Genomic DNA, 6,843 nt, shown 5'->3' with positions numbered 1-6,843 from the left:
TACACCTCGGGCCCCACCCCTCACTCCAAAATAAATTCCAACTGGGTTGAAGATTTAATTAAAAAAAAAAAAGAATTAGTGAAAAAATAAAATAAAATAATAATAAAAATTTAGTGTCAAGCCTTAAAAACAACATAAAATGAACATTTATCAGATGAGTAAAGGCTTTGTGGTAAGAAAGAGAAGAGCAGCCCCTGACACCTGCTGTCGCCGGTCACGCACGCACAGCTAGATGCTGGTGTTTTTCTGCGGAACACCAGCCATTCCACAGAACGCCCGTATCAGACAAGGTTACTCAGCAACCACGGTCGGGCAAGACAAAAGCCAGACCGCTCTGTAATCATATCTGGACTGTATTCATTTGCTGGGAATGCCGTAGCCAAGTACTGCAAACTGAAGGGATTCAGTAACAGTTACTGTCTCACAGATCTGGAGTCTGTGATCCAAGCGACTGTGCGGCCATGCTTCCTTGGGAGGTGAAGGGACGGTCTGTCCCAGGCTTCTCTCTGAGTTTCTGGTGGTTTCTTCACTGCGTCAGCATAAGGCCAATTATCACATGGTGGTCTCCCTCCCTGTGTGTGCATCTCTGTATCCAAATTTCTCCTTTTTATGAGGACGTCAGTCATATGAATTAGGGGCCCACTCTACTGACCTCGTCTTAACTAATTACATCTGCAATTATGCCATTTCCAAATAAGGCCATATTCCAAGGTACTGGGGGTTAGGACTTTAACATATGAAGTTGGGGGAGGGGAGACTTAATTCAACCCATCATCCATGAACTTAGGGAAAATAAGAACATTGTTCAAACCACAAAAATATGACCAAATACTTGCTTCCTAGGGCTATTGTAACAAATTACCACAAGTTAAGTGGCTTAAAATAACAGAAATTTATTCTTTTATAGTTCCGGAGGCCAGAAGTCAGTCATTGGTCTTGCTGAACCAAGATGAAGGTGTAGGCAGAGCTATGCTCCTTCCAGAAGCTCTAGGAAGGAACGTATTCTTTGCCTATTCCAGCTTCTGGTGGCTGTTGTCATTCCTTGGCTTGTGGACACATCATTCCAATCTTCAACGGCAGTATCTTCAAATCTCCCTAATAAACCTGGTATTGTGGAAAGACACAAATGTGTGTAAGTGACTCCTTTCAGGGATGCTCATGACAGCATCACAAAGAAGAAAATGATTAAGTTTACCTACGAAGGAGGGACGTTGTCCAAAAAAGGCAGGGTAAGAATCTCCAAAAGTCCTTTCTTCCATAAAAGCAATGAGAACATTGGCAGAATTGTCAGAATCGACTATTTCAGAACACTGGATTAACTAAAAGTCTGCCGCAGTCTGGAGGAGTGGGCTTTTTTTTTTTTTTAAGGAAAACCAACGAATCTTGCTAAGAACAGTGAGCTTTATGGCGTTTTAACTTGCTCTTTCTTACCTTCCTGTTGTACAGCCCACAGCAGCCTTGGCAACTCCCAGCCCCTAATCACAGGGGAAACTAGCAGCCCAGCTGCCACTGGAGGCAGAACAGGGCTGGAGATTTCCAACTCTCCAGTCGCAAAGAAGCATCATTATTTGACCCATCAGTCGGCTGGAACACCCGGCTCATCAGGTTCGTCTTTACCTGACCTGGCTCTGAGCTGACCCAATACGATCAGACTCCCCCCACCCCCCAGGGGGCTTTTGTCAAGAACAGTAAGTAATCATTATGAACACTGTGGCTGACTGAGGGGGAGATAACAATTTGGGCAAACAAAAAGTTAACTAAAAACCTAAAAGGAAAAGCTGGAGAATAAAATTGCAGGGGGTTTTGAAAAGAAGGCCCATAACCATGCCTCTGGTTGTGTGCATGGCCCAGGCTGTGTGCATGATCAGGAGACAGGAGAAGGCCCTAAGCTGTCACCTCTGGCTATCCTTGAGGCGTCCTGCAAGCAGGAAGTGAAGGCTAAACCAGCAGACTTTTAGACTGAGTATAGAAAGCATGCCCAAACAGGCACACAGAACCCCTTTGCCAAGACGGAAGACTTACTGGTTCCAGGAAATCTCTGTCCAATGAATAGCTGACCATAAAGCTGAGAAGAGACTTCAGGGGCCACAAACGACAAAAAATACAGGCTTTACCGAATTACTCCAGGAAAGCCGCTGAACAACGGAACAATAACAACAGCAGAAAACAACAAACCCTTGCCCTGGCCAGGTGGCTCAGTTGGTTGGAGCGTCGTCCTGTACAGCAAAAGATTGCAGGTTTGATTCCCAGCCAGGGCACATACCTAGGCTGTACGTCTGAAACCAGGTTGGGGCACATACATCACTGTTTCTCTCTCTCTCTCTCCCTCTCTCTCTCTCCCTTCCTCTCTCTTTAAAATCAATAAACATATCCTCAGGTGAGGATTTAAAAAAAAAAAAATCACAAAAAACCTAGGATGAAAGGAGAATCTGATTTGCAGAGCTGTCACATTATGTTATTTAGGGCACCCAATTCCAACAAAAATATTATATGATATGAAAGAAACAAGAAAGTATGGCCCATAGATGGGGGGAAACAGTCAATGAAGCTCTCCCCAGGAAGCACAGATACTAGACTTACCAGACAAAGCACTTAAATCAGCACTTTTAAGTGTGTTAAAACAACCAAAGGAAACCTTTTCTAAAGAATTAAAGGAGAAGCAGCAGGAGGAGATGCCAGCAGGAAACCTATCTTACACCATTCACAAAATGAACTCAACATGGATTAAAGACCTAAACATGAGACCTGAAATTGTAGAACTCCTAGAAGAAAATATATTTTAAAAAAGATCCTTGACATTGATCAACACTTTTCTTTTTTTGATCTGACACCAAAACCACAAGCAACAAAAGCAAAAATAAACAAGTGGGACTCCATCAAACTAGAATGCTTCTGCACAGCAAAGGAAACCATCAACAGAGTGAAAAAGCAACCTACGGAATGGAAGAAAATAATTGCATGCCATATATCTGATGCGGGGTTAACATCTTAAACATATTGTGTAAGGAACTCCTACAACTCAATAGCAGAATTTTTTTTTCATAGTCAGAGAATCTGAATAGACATTTTTCAAAAGAAGACATAAACTAGCCAACGGGTATACAAAGAGGCTCAGCATCACCTGGAATGCAGGAGGAAGAGTCTGAAGCATCTCCTAAAACAAAGAGAAGCTTTGGGGGGCATTGATGGTGGGTGGCGGGTTAGGGACAGGGCTGCTGTTTTGAAAAGACCACTCTGGCTGCTGTGTGAAGAGTGCCCTGGGGACTGAGGGCCTAGGACTGAAGAGACCAGATCATTGAGGAGGGAAGGGATGGAGGTGGCTTTGTCCCCGGTGGGCACGAGAAAGACAGTGAAGTAGACATGTTTAAGAAACATTTTGGAGCTAGAGCTGATAAGATTTGCTAATGCAGACAATGTTCATCTCCTAGCAAGAGGTTTTCCTTCTGTTCCTTTTAGAGGCTTTGTTCTCCCCTATCCATTTGCAGAGAGAGCCGATGGGGGCAGTTTTAGAGTATCTTTGGGAGTGAGAGCTGAACGCAGGAGGTTAAAGTGCCCCAGACCCACCACCTGGGCTCTCAAAACTGAAGCACAGCATGTCCACAGGAAAACCAACCAACCAACCAACCTCATGAAAATGGTTCGTGTCAGTTTGTCCACAGTAGCCCTAAACTGGAAACAGCCCAAGTGGCCACCGATAGTGCAATGGATAAATAGAGGGTGCAGAATACTAGACAATAAGAAAGCAACCTGCTGTGACGAGCAACAACTTGAATGCATGCTAAAAACACGATGCTGTTCAAAAAAGCCAGACAAAACAAGAAAGCCTACTGATGATTTCATCATACAAAGTTCAAGCACAGGTGCAATTAATGTAATTTATAATAAGAAATTCCAATGGTGGCTACCTTGGAGTGGGAGGCAGAAATTGGCTGGAAAGGGGTATGCAGAAACTTTCTGGGAAGTTGGAAATGTCTTATATCTAGACCTGGGTATATGCACTTGTAAAAACGCCATCAGTCGCTGGTGATATGTCACGTGAAGATCACATACCCTTGATATGAATTGGTGAGAAGGGGCTGTTCCCCAAATCTATAACTCCAGTCCGATCATGGGCAAAACCTCAGAGGACCCTTCTACAAAATACCCCCTCAACACTGTTTGAGGTCACAGAAAACAAGGGAGCTGTCACAGAGCAGAGAGGGCTGAGGAGACACCTAAGCGCAACGTGGTATCCTGCATGGGATCCCGGGACAGAAAGAGGACATAAATAAAAGCGCTGCTGAAATCCATAAAAGTCTGGAGTTATGTTAATGATATTGTCCCAACATTGGTTTCTTGGTCTTGACACTATATCACGGTGACGTAAGCTATTAACACAGGGGAAAACAGGGTGTGTGGTATATGGGAACCCTGTACTACCCTGGTCATAGTTTTGCAAATATGAAATTATTCCAAAATAAAGTTTGTATTTCAAAAAAATCATCAAGCTGAATATTTAGATTTGCCAATTCACTGTATGTGAATGAGTTCTCAATAAAATATTGCTCCCCTACCCGGCCAGCACTCAGCCCAGCGGCAGCTTTTGGGAGCCCAGCGGTGACCGTGGAGGAGGTGGCATTGGCTTGCATCTTAAAGGATGAGTGGAAGTGAACCAGGGGAAGAGCAGGGAAGGGTGTTGCACTGTTGAGGGAATGTCTAGGGGTGTGGCCAAGCCTGACACTTTCTGGGGCCCAAAGGGGAGGTGGCGTGGAGATTAACAGAGTAGGCTAAGGTTTTAGGGGTTGATCCTATAAGTCAGGGACTGCCAACTCAACAGAGCATCCCTTTGAATGTAGAACCGAAGGGCATCGTGTTGGGGTTCAGTGATGAAGGAGGCGAGTCCCAGCCACACTGCTCCGAAGTAGGGAGAGAATTGAAGAGAAGCAGGTATGTATGATCGGTGCGTACTGGCAGCACACCCCAGCCCCCAGCGCACACACACAGATGCACACGCTCAGCTCAGCCTCTCCTCTCTGAAGCGGGCCGCCCATCACAGCGAACGGCGCACACACACACACACATACACACACACACCCACACGCCAGGTCTGGCTAAGAGCTCTCCACCCTTATACAAATTTGCTTGCATACACCATTGCAAGGTGAGGCCTGGCCCAAAGCCAATTTCCACTCTATCAGTTTCCACGGAACAACAAGACATGCAGTGGCTTCTAGAAGGAGCTGCAGGCTCCAACGGCTTTGCCTTTTCTGAGAAGCAATTGCTACTTTCATAAACACTGCGTGGGGGCGGGGGGGGGGGGGGGGATAGCTCGGCAGACGGTGGGGAAGCTATTGCTCATTATAGGCAAGACCTGATACAGAGAGGAGAGAGAAATCCAGCTTGTACCATCTCCACATATCACAGTATTGTGACTTATAACAGCATCTCCTGGATCTTATTTCATTACAACTGCCAAAAGGAAAAAAAAAAAAATTGAATTACCATGCTAATGTCTTCTCTTTGGGTGAAATCTGTGGTTCGGGTACATGGATATAAAATACATCATTAGTTGCTTTTAAGCTTGTCTTTAATGATGAAAAAACATTGTGGGGCACAGGGGACAGATATAACTAAACTCGGTCAGCCAGCAGCATCGGGAGCCTCTTGTAAACCATAATGTGACAGTGCAGTTTCTTTTTCCCTCTGAAATGACAGTTAATTCCAGACCAGGAAGGCTGTCAAAAATGCTTAGTTCTGCTCCACTTGAGTTAATTACTGGCCCTGGGGCAGGCTGCCCTCCACTCCTCTGCTAATGGGGCTGGGCTCCAGGTAAAAAATCCATTTGCAAGAATGTTTTCCTTGCTCCAGATCTAATTTATTGAATATCAAATATTTATGCCAATGCAATTAAAGTGACAACACCACTGCTCTCCCTTCTTCCCGGCCCCCAGTCCTAGACAAGCCCAGGCTTGCTGACAGAATGCTTTACCCCGTCAACACAGGGTAAAAGTTTCACTTGAGCTTCTAAAGCAAGAGCTTTGAAACCCACTCAACCCACCAATTCACCTGGGATTCTCTTTCTCCTTCTTTTGGAGGCAGCCACGTGAGGTTCGGGAACAATGACTGAGGAGCTGGGGCAGAAGGTAAAGCGAAGAAGAGAGAGGGAGGCCTGACTTTGGTTTCAATTCTGACATCCGCTGTGGTTTTCTGGGTTCCAGACACCGAAACAGGCAATACGGTGAGACGGATGGACACACTTGGTCCACAGCCCAACAATCTCCTGGCCTGAGAGGGGACAACTCGGGGCATGTGTAGAAGATGTTCCAGAAACAGGTTGTTACAGATCTTGGCTTGGGGTCTCCAAGGCTTGAAGGCCACCAAAGGTCCCCTCCCATCCAACCAGACCTAAATTACAGAAAGTTTCAGATCTAGCCAAGCATACGCCATCTTTCCCAAATCCCTAGTTACCCAGTAAGGGAACCTTAGACTTTCCAGACTCTGGAGCTTGGGCCGTTTCCCGTTGGGACTCCTCACAGGTCTCACCAGCACCCCCATCGTCACCCCCTAGGAGTCTCTAGCACCACAAGACTCATGATTTGACATCTGCCCCAACAGAGGGGTGACTGGTAAAGATGGGCCAATGAGCAATCTAATGTGTACACTCCCACAGGTATGTCCAAAAAACATAAAAAGGAAATAATGTGTTGATGGCATATTTGAGGTGGTGCTATGCCCTCTGGCTGGGATTCTGTCAGGGACCTTGGTGTCCATACTCACCTCTCCCTTCCTGCAACGAAACAAGGTCTTTTCTTGGGCCTGAATTGGGTTTTGAAGGAGAAGCAGGCATGCACAATGCTTAGCAGA

The 6,843-nt window shown here is 45.7% G+C and overlaps 1 long non-coding RNA gene across 1 annotated transcript; it reads right to left on the bottom strand.

Annotated features, from left to right (window-relative positions):
- Nucleotides 1-873: 873 nt before the first annotated feature.
- LOC150003593 (uncharacterized) lies at nucleotides 874-6,130 on the bottom strand. Its single transcript, XR_016512671.1, has 2 exons — nucleotides 6,046-6,130; nucleotides 874-1,104 (listed from the first exon to the last, which is right to left on the bottom strand). It is a non-coding gene; the product is annotated as an uncharacterized LOC150003593 (long non-coding RNA).
- Nucleotides 6,131-6,843: the final 713 nt, after the last annotated feature.

Source organism: Furipterus horrens, unplaced genomic scaffold (genome assembly GCF_987537825.1).
Source record: "Furipterus horrens unplaced genomic scaffold, mFurHor1.1.pri manual_scaffold_8, whole genome shotgun sequence".
NCBI lineage: Eukaryota > Metazoa > Chordata > Mammalia > Chiroptera > Furipteridae > Furipterus > Furipterus horrens.
Note: the sequence above shows the minus strand (reverse complement) of the source record. Positions and strands in the feature narration are given on the sequence as shown.